Below are 12,215 nucleotides of genomic sequence, written 5' to 3' on the forward strand. Positions count from 1 at the left end.
AAAAGTGCAACAAACTGTCTGTGATTCAATGCTCTTGCCCTGATGAAGTTAACTATTTTAGTTACAACATCAACAACATGGTTAATTTTTAACACTGACTTACACAACACTTCCTGATGTATAATACAATGCAAAAATACCAATTTCTGCTCAGGGTTAATTTCTGTCACTTTATCCTGCATTCTCTTCAATAGTCCAACATTTTTCCCTGTCAGATTTGGACAACCATCCGTTGTCACGCCTGCCAGCTTGTCCCATTTCAGTCCCAACTTTTCCACACATGCATTTACCTCCGTGAACAAATCACTCCCTGTTGTTGTCCCTTTCATTGACTGCATGGCTGCCAGCTCCTCCGTGATTTTGAAGTCTGTAGTTATCCCACGTAGGAAGATGAGTAGCTGGGCAGTGTCACGTACATCGCAGCTCTCATCCAAAGCCAAGGAAAAAAAGTCAAAGTTGACCGCTCTGTTCTGCAGCTGAAGCTCCAGATTTCCCGCGATATCCTCAATTCTCCTCGTAACAGTGCGTCGGGAGAGCGGCACTTTCTCAAATGCCTCCTTTTTCTACGGGCATATTAGTGCGGCAGAGTCCAACAAACACTCCTTAATGAACTCTCCGTCCGAAAACGGTTTACTTTTAAGTAGGGCTGTCAAGTTAACGCGTTAATAACGCGTTAACGCAAAAAACAATTAACACCACTAATTATTTTAACGCGATTAACGCATGTGTATTTTTTGTCCTCGGCCGCCGTAGTTTCAGAGCGCATCGAGTTTAAAATACCATCTACAAGCTGATGCTGACAGCCCCGCTCCTGCTGCCCGCTTGTGGCAGACCACACTTCCACGCTCACTGGCAGGCCCGGACAGGCCATCGGGAGGACCGGGAGGGTGTGTGTATGTGTGGCGCGAGCGAAGCACAACTTACGTGTTGTTGTTAGCATCTGGTGCTAGCTAGCTGAGCTAACGGATATAAGGAGCTGTTTCAATGAAAACAGAGGAGCGACATTTCGCCGACAATTGCGCCGAGCACTTGACTTTATGCAGGTAGCCAGACAGCACACTCAGCACGGATAGTGCGCGCAACACAGCTCATACACACAGGCATATATGCCTTGAGCTGCACATAGCTCCAACACACACACACACACACACACACACACACACACACACACACACACACACACACACACACACACACACACACACACACACACACACACACACACACACACACACACACACACACACACAGTATTGTATGAGAGAGGTTCTAGGTTGAATTGAGGCGAATATTTGTAATGTTCAGAGGTTGTTGTGTTTAATATTCATGAGAATATTTGTCATTGTTCAAATGATAATAAACAAACATATAAAGCATAGTTGTCCACTCATATGTTGATAAGAGTATTAAAAACTTGAAAATTATCCCTCTAAGGTACATTTAGAACAGATAAAAAATGTGCGATTAATTTGCGATTAATCGCGATTAACTATGGACAATCATGCGATTAATCGCGATTAAATATTTTAATCGACTGACAGCCCTACTTTTAAGACATAACTCGTCTTGACAGCTGCATCTCTGGATGTGGAATGTTTTGTGAAAATGTGTTGTTGGCTTTGCAGCTTAGCTAGCAAAGCATCCGACCCCTTTGCCCGCTCTTCCTCAGACAGGTTCTTGTATTTATCTGCGTGTTTGGTAGCATAGTGGCGACTCAAATTGTACTCCTTGAACACAGCGACCTGCGCACCACAAACTAAACACACTCACTTCTGTAAATAAATACTTAGCGGTCCATGTCTTGTTGAAAATGCGGCATTCAGTTTCGATCTTTCTTTTTTTGCCCTTAGCGGACATTTCGAGGACTAGCCGGCCAGCATCACTCGTAGCTGTTCACGGCATGCGAGTTTACGTAAATAAATAAAAAAAACAGCAGCGCCCTTTTCAAAATAAAAGCAACACAGTTAGAAAAGTATTTATGCCATGCAAGCAATACAGCTGTGTTGCTTTTATTTTGAAAAGGTTGCTGTTTTTTTTCATTATGTTATAATTTATGATCAACCTCACACGGGCCGGCCAAGGCCGGCCAACGGGCCGGATGTGGCCCGCGGGCTGTAAAATGCCCACCCCTGCTCTAAGTGATGATGTCATGTACTCTAAAATTTAAAACAGCCTGTACATTTACCAAAACTTAAACGTTGATAAGTCAAAGACCGTAAAAGATATCAAAAATCTGAATAAGAATTGAATAGCTGAAGGTGTTGTGATCATTTGAAAGTTGGAATGAAGTGTCTAGCTGAAAGTATGTGGAAGGAGTAGCATTTGGCGCAAGGTGTAGGAAAAGAGGATTTGAAGGCTCCTCCCATTGACTTCCATGTTAAAAAAAGAGTTTAAAAAGCTGAATATTTCAAAAAGTATAAAATATTTTTAAAAAGTTGAAGGTTTCCCATCGATTCCTGAACAGGCTGAATAGTTTAATATTTGAATGGTTTCTGTAGCTGAAAATAAGCTGAAGTTATGGAGAGCCAAAGTATTGGTGAAATAAGGGGAAGAATAAAGAATTGAAGTACTATAGTGGAATGCTGTGGCACAGCATTCGCACTAATAATACATTATAATCATAATGGCCTGAAGTGTGGCCTCGCTAAAATGAGAAGCATCTGATAGGAGGGAGAGAAGAAAGACTAATAAAAAGATTCCTCATTTCATCGACTTTGTGGACGTTACTTTTGAATATGAGTTAGTCATTTTAAAAGCTCTGTTGTAAATAATAATATTATAATGATCACAAAACAGCAAGAAGGGTCTTCCAGGTTTGATTGGTTATTTGTAATCTTTATTATACAGACACTTGATAACTGATAGATATATATACCAAGGTATGAGAACACATGATATAACACTGACACCATGAATCACATTCTTTCACATCTAATTCAAAGAGAATCACAATTATTTGATTTGAAATAAAACATCAGTATAAAAACACAGGATTTAAAATAAGAGGATTAAAATCATTTAATGTAAAAGCGATGTTTAAAAGGTTGATAAGTGAACATTTAACAATATATATTAAAACAACACGGAGCAGAGCGGAGCAGGGATCCTAACATCACAAGTCTTTACAAGAAGAGCAAAACACACATATATTTACAATATACAATAATATATTCATACAAAACTAAATATATGTTTATATTAATAACAATATCTTTATTTACTTTCAACATTTAAAACCGTCTTTTCTCTGTTGTTATTATGGGATATTTATATTTTGGGTGTTTATATAATTTATTTACTTTCTGAAGTTTCACTTTTCTATCTTTAAAACTGTCAAATAATTTATCAACCGAAATAATATTAATAATAATAATGATGTTACATGTTGCCGTTGGTCTCTGTAACCTCTCTCTGTCTCTCTCTCTTGTGATCAGACTCAGATGTTGTGTTTGCATGAATTTCTAACATCCAGTGTTTAAATCCTGTTTCTGAGCCGCTGTATGAAAGAGGACGAGGACAGAGTGAAGTGAAATGAACAGATGCATATTAAGTGTCCCGTGTTCTGGTCCTCAGGGTCACAGTGACTACAGCAACACAGAGCATCAGCAGCAGAACACTGAGCACTGAGCATCTCACTGCGTAGAAGGTGGAGTGAACCCCAAAGGGGTCTCTGCGCAGGACGGTTTTGGTTGAAGACAGACACTGATATGTGTCACCAACTGCACAGTGTCTTGCAGAGAGACATCAGAAATCACCAATCTCCCATCAGGGTAGCTGCGCACATTGCTACTGATCCGATCATAAGCTATAAGAATGGTTCTTCCTTTGGTTCGGTTCGACTTAAAGAACCAATAATGGCCCTGACCCTTTTCCCAATCTTTGCATCTGAGCAGTGGCGAGCTGTCAGGGCCCTCTAGGCCCTCTGTGAGGGCCTAAGATATTCCCAAAAATAATATTAAATTTTTTTTTTTTTTTTTAAATATATATTTTTTTAATATTATTTTTGTTATATTTTTCATTAGTTTTACCGAAAAAAAACTTGATTTAATTGTATTTAAAATAACATTTCCAAAGAAATAAATCCTTCGAATCTGCCTGTTCAGTCTCTGTTGAATGTGAAGGGTTACATGAAAGAAGCTCGTCTGGCCCTCTCTGCGATTCACAGAGGGCCCGCTATAGTAACTGAACGAGAGAGTAATGTCAAATGACAGTACAATTGACCAATCATATCTTCCCTCTAAATGGGTGGGTTTTATTATCACGGACTTTATGACAAGTTCCGCCCGCTGTGAAACTTTTCTTGTTTCCATAGCAACAACAACTTCTTGTCAACAGCGTGAACTCGCCTTCAAAATAAAAGCATGCCAAATTACACTTAAGACATACAACTGCAACGAAAGTAACAAACACAATGCAATATCCTTTTCAATGTCAAAGAACACAAATTGGGTTCACAGGTGTTGTTTTGCATTTTGCACCCTGGGCCGTTGTTTTGATATTCCGCTGAAGTATACGCTGTGACGTAATAACTCTCTTTTTTTTCTTTTTTTCGAGGGAAGGGGTGGGGGTCAGAGGGCCTAGGTATAAAGCTCACGGCTCGCCACTGCATCTGAGAGTGACTTCTTCTCCCTCTGAGAAGAGCTCTACAGCAGGGGGGGGGGGGGGAATTTGGGGCACACCACCAGCTCATATCTTTTCACAGTATTTAAGGTTTTACAAGAGTACCGACCTGTGTGATTTAACGTTACCGATGTTAACACCAGAGAGTAGTTCTGGTCCACTAAAGACCCAGAGTGGTTATGTTGTCCTTGGTCAATGTTGAATAACTCAGTCTTCCAATCTGGAGGCTTGTCTCCACGGAAACCAGTGTCAGGGCACTGCAACACAACCGTGTCTTCCACTGAGTGATAGATCCACTCTCTGTCCAGCTTATACTCTACAGTCTTACTGCTAACACACTGCTGTTGGTTCATCAGCAGACAGGTGTATTCTCCGAGGTCAGTTGTTGAGAAGTTGGATATACGTAGAGCTGATGTGTTCTTCACCACTTGGTATCTTCCTCTCTCATTGCCCATCACCAGGGGCGGACTGGCCATCGGGACGTTCGGGACGAATCCCGATGGGCCGGTACTGAAGTGGGTGACGATGTGGGTCGCCCCCCCCGTTGATAATTTACCAAGGTGGGCCGGCGGTACCGAAGTGGGCCGGTCGAGAGTCCAGGGCTGATTTGTAGTTTGTAGTCCCAGTCCGCCCCTGTCCATCACTGATGCCGTATCGTCCCCAAAATCTCTGGTCCATGTTTCTTGTTCAAGTCGATAATCCCGTTTGAGCCACTGGACATCCAGGTGGTCAGCTGCTCCATCACAAGGCAGGTCTTTTGTTTCTTCATCTACCATTAATTCAGGCCTGGTCCTATCTATTGAACCACAAACAGTAATTGTGAAGTGTTTCTCATGAGTCACTTTGCCCTCAGTCCAGCACTCCTCTTGGTACAGGCCGGAGTCTGAATGGGTCAGGTTCTGGATCTTGTAGGAAGAAGTATTGACCATGCTGACGAGTCGTTGCTTCAGGTCTTCAGGTACTGAGGAGTTCTGGGGCCAGAGGTCAGAGGTGTTCCACAGGACCAGCTTCTCCTCACCAACAGATCTGGAGATCAGGCAGAAGCCGGCCTCCTCTGGGAGCTCGAAGGTGAAAGAGTCGTTTTCCTTTTGGATGACGATGAGTTCTTCAGCGGGAATGTTGCTGATGAGAGCAAACAGCAGCACGGAGAGCTGGGAGACTGCAGCCATTCTGCTCGGAGGTTTCCTCGTGAGTGTTGTGCAAACACTGACACTGCTCACTTATAAGATCTGTATCAACCCTCAGCAACAGCGTCTCATTGGTGGACTGAAAACATGACATCTTTATCTCATCTTCAGTGGAAACTTTGAAGGGTTAGAGTTATCAAGTAATCTCTGGGTTTGGATTTACGTCACAGCCACGCTCTTCGTGTCTGAGTAATGAATATGCTTTATAGGGATCTGCAGATACATTTTTAGTCTTCTCAAGCACCAACTACCAAATATCTCGCCTGATTGTTTGCACTTGACAATCACCTTCACTGAATTTTACTCAGGTGTAACTAAAGTCTGATTTAAGGGTTGTTTATATTTCACATCATTAATCAGAATCTGTAAAGTAACTAAAATAAATGTTGTAAAAATACCAGGTTAACCTTAAAGGGGACCTATCATGCAAAATGCACTTTTGTACGTCTTTTATACATGAATATGTGTCCCCGGTGTTCCAGGGAACTCACCAAGTGTCAGAAAACACAACCCTCTCTATTTTCCTCCATACCCAAATCTCTAAAAAAGGGGCTGCAACGGATCTGATAAAAACTGATTCAGATTTGAACACTTTCCTGACGTCAGGACGGTGGCGCAACAGCTATTGGGCCAACTCTCCACCTATCAGGGGAATGTGGGGTTGGGCCACGGCCGGCTATTGCCGCTCGAAAGCGCTGGAGACGCTGTAGTACATATGCCAGGCCTGTAAGTGGCACTGTAGTCTGCCACAAAAGCAGCGAAGAAGACTTCCCGCCTGTAAGGGTCTCACTAGCACTGAGCTAGCTATCCATCCAGTTAAACCGTTTGAAAGAAAACTCCAGCACAGTTGTCAGTTTTACTGAAGTCTCTTTACTTGGTGAAACTGTAAAGACAATACAGACATAACAGTTTATTATTGACTGCCCGACTGACGAGCTAAATAGACAGAATACTTCACACAATGAGCTACGGTGCACAAACTGAGAAGCTAATCAGCCTAGCCGCTAGTAGCTTAGCCGCAAAGAATACTCACTGCATTCCTACAAACATAAACATTTTACATACAACATATTCCCATGAAGCCACAGTCTGTCGGACAATAATGCCGCGTTTCCACTATACGGCCTCGCTCGGCCCCGCTCGGTATGGCTGGGCCGCGATTGGCCTCGTTAGGACCAGCTCACTTTATGGCGCGTTTCCATTACAGTTTAGGAACTGGGGTAGTATCTATAGTAACGCAGTATAGGCGGAGCGACGCTGCTTAAAACTGCCGTGACGTCATCTTCAATGCGACACAACAATGGAGGATGTGAAGATGTGAAAGCGATCGTTTGCTTGTTTTTTGCTGTGTGGTTTATTATCACAAGAAATAGACAAGAGTTGTTTCGAAAGAGGCGACGTATAGAAGAAGCTGACGCGAGAGTTCGGGCAGTCCTCCTACGCCGCAGAGACTACAGGACGACTCGAATCACTACTAACTACGATGCTACTTGGTAAGCTAACGTTCGCTAACTAGCAATGTGTTTAGGCTCACGCTCCCTATACGACCAAAGTATTTCAAGTATTTAATTAATTGTAGCTACCACTTTTACGTATTAAAATATGTATGCTTTTGTTTGTGTATTTCAGAAGTTACCGACCGAGCTACCGAGTGGTGGAATGTGATTGTTCCATCTTTCACACACAAAGTGGGTGGAGAACTTCAGGATGCCTGAGGAAAACCTACGTTCATTACATGAATTCAAAAGAGGGCATTATGAACAGAAAACAGCGAAGTTGTCATTCAGGAATTAAGGTGTTTAAAAATGTGTAAAACTGATGTGTTTTTTCATGTTTGCAAAATGTAATACATGTTTATTCAGTGATAAAAGCAATAAATACTGAGGACATTGTGAGAAAGCGACATTATTGTATAATATATGTTAAAAACCGGAATGTTTTGCTCGTTATAAGTTAGTCAACATTACATTACATGTTACTTGGGTCTGATGCGCACCTGAATACCTAGAATGTATAATGTAATACCTATATATTCATTGTATTGAACATAAATACATCTTTTCTTTTTCACATACATGTGTTTGTCAAATTATTTAAACCAAAAAAATGTTATCAGAATTGACTATTTAGTAAATATTTGAATTTCAAGCACCAGTACTGCCCCCATAATAATAATAATCTAATAAATGAAGCAAATATCAAAGCAAACTATAAACATAATACAAAAGTGTAAAACACAACAGAACTATATTCATAAATGCAAGTGTAAAAATTGTTAACATGGATGGAGGCTAAAGTATCCACAGCATAAAATAATATGATTATGATGGTTTGTCTGAAAGACACAGCCTCAAGGTTCAAGGTTTTTTATTTTGTCATACGAACATAGCTAGTGTAGTTATGACAATGAACATCTTAGGTCACAGGCTCCTCCAACAGTGCAACACAATAACCCAGATCAACAGAAATATAGTGCAAGTAAATATTAAGCGCTGTGCACCGCTCTCTTTGTATAGGTGTTTTCTTTTGTTCTCTTCTCTTTGAAATATATAAGCAATGTGTTTGAGTCTAGCACAACGAGGGTATTACAATTGAGTAATTTTTACTACATGTATTTATCATGTATTCTTAATACCATTATGTAATGTTATGTTTTAGAGGAGGACCTCAAGCTAGCAAACTCAATTTCAAACAGTATGCAGAGTTGTCCTGCTAAAGAGTTAAAATGTATTATTTAACTAAGTATTTATTCTCTTATTTGCTTTAATTGCAACAGATGATAAAGGTTTCACTGTGATAAATATTCTCTTAAATCCATAAACCCCTGTACAGTGCTTTGTGGACGATGGTGTTTATGATATTTCTGACTGCAGAGGGACGCCTAGATGATGCCATCTTTCTGTGTGATCGCTGGTGGGTGCAATTATTTATCAACAAGCAATAAGATAAGACATGGCATTGATTCTGCTGGGCCAGTTGCCGTTCCTGCAGGGCCAGATCGTCTCCTCCTCGGTTTGTGCTGTTGATGCAGAGGACGTTGTTCGGAACTGTTCCTCCTCGCTAGTCCCAATGTAATCATCTAGAACAGAAACATGACTTGTAAATTCCACAAACTACTGCAGCACAATACTATAAATAGCAACAACAACTATAGAAAAGACAAACTGAACGTAAACAATGGCACATATGGTGTTAGCAAACAATAGCTCTCGCTAATGCTATCTGCCTAGCTAGCCTTCGGGGCTCCATAAAATCATGGGTTGTCGAACATAAATGTAAGGATAAAATAGACTTATTTGTTAGAAGTGAGCTTTAGAACAGATAGGGACACAAAGCTTTCAAGCAAATAACAGAACGTTAGCAAAAACGTACCATGCAGACTCCAGTAACGCCAGTGTCTGTGTAGAGACCTCCTGAAAGACTTTGATATTGCGAGTTGTCCCGTCGAGCACCCGCTGGACCTTATCATCTGCAATATAATGGACGTCGTCACTTCCTCGACCGACCATGGTGTGCTTTTCTTTGCCATTGTTGTAGCTCCTCTGTTAACAAAAATGCTGTTTGTAAAAATGGATTATCTAGCGCGCAGATTGTGACGATTCTCTCCAACCAATCAGCAGCCGAGAGCGTTGACGTCACAAACTCAGCCTCGTTGTCTCTGGCCCTGGCCCCACGATTTTATGAGGCCAGAAAAACTGTGAATTAGGACCCGCCGGCCGGTACTAGGCCAAGTGGAAACGCAACCACAAACGGGCCGCTGACGTCACAGCCCTCTTAAACCGGGCTGCGGGCTGTAGTGGAAACGCGCCATAACACTCACAGACGATGCCTGAACCAGCGGGAAATACGAAGCACAGTCCATGGAGAGCAGACGTCCGTTCATGAAACAACCCAAGCTACACGTGGAGCACACCCGGGAACGAACAAGTTCGGTCTCCGAGCAACAGGAATCGAATAAACCACTAGAAAGCAGCAGTGTCAAACAACCACCACAAGGTGGTGCCAAAACACAGCCAAGAAAACACATATACGACAGATATACACCAAAAACACACATCAAGGACAGAACACTCCCCGCCTGGGGTTTTTAAACCCCAGATCAATCAACAAGAATCAGTCTTTGGAGACAGAAGCAGGACCACTTCTGTAACAGGACGAGAAAAGATCCTTTTGGTCTTGTCCTTGGAGATCTCTACCTCGATCTTACGAACCAGTCCATCCCTTCCTGGGAATGTCTTTGTGATGGTGGCCATAGGCCATTCGTTTCTCTGAGCCTGATTGTCTTTCAGGAGAACAATGTCCCCCTCTTGAAGGTTTGACCTCTTAGACCGCCACTTGTGACGAAACTGCAGAGTCTTGAGATATTCTTTTCTCCACCTACTCCAAAAGGTGTCCGCCAGGCTCTGAACTTGCTTCCACTGCTCTTTAAAGAGGTCTGCCTCTTCAAAGTTACCTGGAGGAGGTGGTGTAGAGCCTGTTTTGAGGGTCAGGAGCATTGCTGGGGTGAGGATGAGAGGTGACTCTGGATCTGAAGATACTGGAATGAGAGGTCTAGCATTGATGACTGCTGTCACCTCAGCCATGAGCGTAAGCAGAACTTCATGCGTCAAAGAAGACTTCTTCTGTTCAAGCAGCAGATAGTCAAGAATGCGACGAGCGATGCCAATCATCCGTTCCCATGCCCCACCCATGTGGGACGCATGTGGCGGGTTGAACACCCATGTGCAGTTCTGCGTGCTCAGGTACTTCTCCACATTGTTGCCACTGGGATCTGTAGTCTTCATTTGCAACTCTCGAGAAGCGCCAACGAAGTTAGTGCCGCAGTCAGACCGTATTTGTTTTGCTGTGAACTCTAGAAAGTGGGCTTTCATCTGTGGCCGTTTTTCCAGCGTGCGTCTCAATGAGGCAAGACGATCTTGTGCGTGTTTCCTATTGTTAGGCAGCCTCTGTCTTGGTAACCGGAAAGGTAGTGGTCCCACCCAGCTCTTCGAGCTGTCTTGATGAAACTCTGCTTCCATGATCTTAAGAAACTTCATATCTTCTACGGATGGGGCTAGTTTGTGGTCGTTGGCAGTTTGCGTGAAGATGGTTTGACCCAGACTGTCTGCATCATGTGTTGCTGTGCTGAACTTAGAGGTCAGTGCTGGATGATGTGTGTCGTCAGGGGTTTGATTGAAGATTTCTCTTACCTTGAGTTGGTTGTTGCATGGCTGCAGATGGCTAGTACGACCATTCTCCAAGATAGACGTCTTGTAACTGTTCACCTCTAGTGGTTCGCGAGCACCTGCTAGACACACGTCACCAACGACAACCCATCCCAGGTCCAGCCTTTGGGCGAACGGTGCGTTGTCTGGACCACTTATCTGCTCACGGACCTTGTGGACCCTGAGAATGTCTCTGCCCAGCAAGAGGAGTATGTCAGCGTTAGGATCGAGAGGTGGTATTTCGTCGGCAATGCACTTCAGGTGAGCATGGTGATCAGCTGCATTTGGCGTAGGGACTTCGGAGCGGTTGTTGGGAACTTGGTTGCACTCTAAAAGTGAAGGCAAAGGAAAGCTTAGCTTTTTGTCTGCTGATTCCACTGTGAACCCACTAGTTCTTCTCCCTGTTGTCTGAGTTAGTCCAGCGCATGTTTCCAGTGTGTAAGGGAAGGAAGGCCCTGTGATTTTGAAAACGTTGAAGAACTCAGAGTGTGCCAAGGAACGATTACTCTGCTCGTCCAGTATTGCATACATTTTCTTGGCCTCTTCCGAGCGACCAGCTGGATACACACTTACAAGGCATATTTTCGAGCATGCTCGTGCGCTAACACCTTCACCACACACTTGTGTGCACTTTGATGTGACCTGATAGTCTGCTTTGTCTTCCTCCCCGCCGTGCTCTGAAGAGGGAGGAGAGGGCTTAGGTTTCCAGACTGCTGGTCCTGGGTGTAGTGCTGACACGTGACCCGTGCTCCCACATTCTATACATTTCACCTCAGCCGTGCAGTTTCTGGCGAGATGACCAGTAGAGGAGCAGCACCGGAAGCAAAAGGAATGTTCCTTTAAGAGCTGTTTGCGCTCCTCTAGACTCTTTTCTCTAAAGCTTCTGCATTTCTTCAGAGGGTGTGGTTTCTTATGTAGAGGACAATGGTTGTTTGGGTCTGTTAGCTTCTTATCCTCTCTGCTTTCATATCTGTCAGCAGACGACACTTGTGTCTTGTGAACAGATACAGGCATCTTCGTGGATTTCTCCCACGTACTCTTTTTCTCCATAGGAACTGTCGTGGAGAGGTTGAAGCTGGGATCATTACGAGCTTTTGCCTCTGTACGAACAAAGTCTGCAAAGACAGAGAAAGGTGGGAAACTGACATGATGATCACGTTTGTATCTTGAACCATAAGATATCCACTTTTCTTGGATGTTGTAT

Source organism: Trematomus bernacchii, unplaced genomic scaffold (assembly GCF_902827165.1).
Source record: "Trematomus bernacchii unplaced genomic scaffold, fTreBer1.1, whole genome shotgun sequence".
Classification (NCBI taxonomy): Eukaryota; Metazoa; Chordata; class Actinopteri; order Perciformes; family Nototheniidae; genus Trematomus; species Trematomus bernacchii.